This window comes from Corvus brachyrhynchos, unplaced genomic scaffold (genome assembly GCF_000691975.1).
Source record: "Corvus brachyrhynchos isolate BGI_N302 unplaced genomic scaffold, ASM69197v1 scaffold875, whole genome shotgun sequence".
NCBI classification, from domain to species: Eukaryota; Metazoa; Chordata; class Aves; order Passeriformes; family Corvidae; genus Corvus; species Corvus brachyrhynchos.
In genome coordinates, this window is record NW_008238107.1 from 107,698 (window position 1) to 108,424 (window position 727).

The window sequence follows — 727 nt, forward strand, 5'->3', positions numbered from 1 at the left end:
GGGGGGGGGGGTGGGCGCCGGGGGGGGGGGCGGAGGGGGGAACAGATCGTGTCCCCTCCCGGGCGCCGCAGGTTTGGGGGGGCTTTGAGACCCTCCCTGTGGGGCTGCGGGTGCTCAGACCTATGTGACCCTCCCCCCTCCCCTCCTTCCTGGTGGAATCCGGATGGATTTGGGGGGAAGGAAGGAAGGAGGGAAGGAGGGAGGGAGGGAAGGAAGGATTCCAGGAAGGAAGGAAGGAAGGGAGGGAGGGAGGGGGGGATGGAGATGCTGCCCCAGAGCTGCCAATGCCCAGTTGGAGGCAAACCCCCTGGAACCCTCTAGATCCCAACTCCTGGATCCCAAATCCCGGGTCCTGACTCCGGGCCCGCAGGTACTGCACACTCCCTGTGCCCAGCATGTGCCGCTCTCGTGCCGGGCAAGTCTGGGCTGGAGCCACCAACGGAGCCACCACCACACCCATCGGCACCTGTCGGACCCACCTGCACTCACCTGCGCACTCCTGAACCCGCCTGAACACACCTGCACACCCCATAACACACCTGAACACACCTGCACACCCCATAACACACCTGAACACACCTGCACACCCCATAACACACCTGAACACTCCTGAACACCCCTGAACTCACCTGCACACCCCTGAACACTCCATAACACACCTGAACACACCTGAACACCCCTGAACCTGCCTGAACCCGCCTGAACACACCTGAACACACCTGAACAC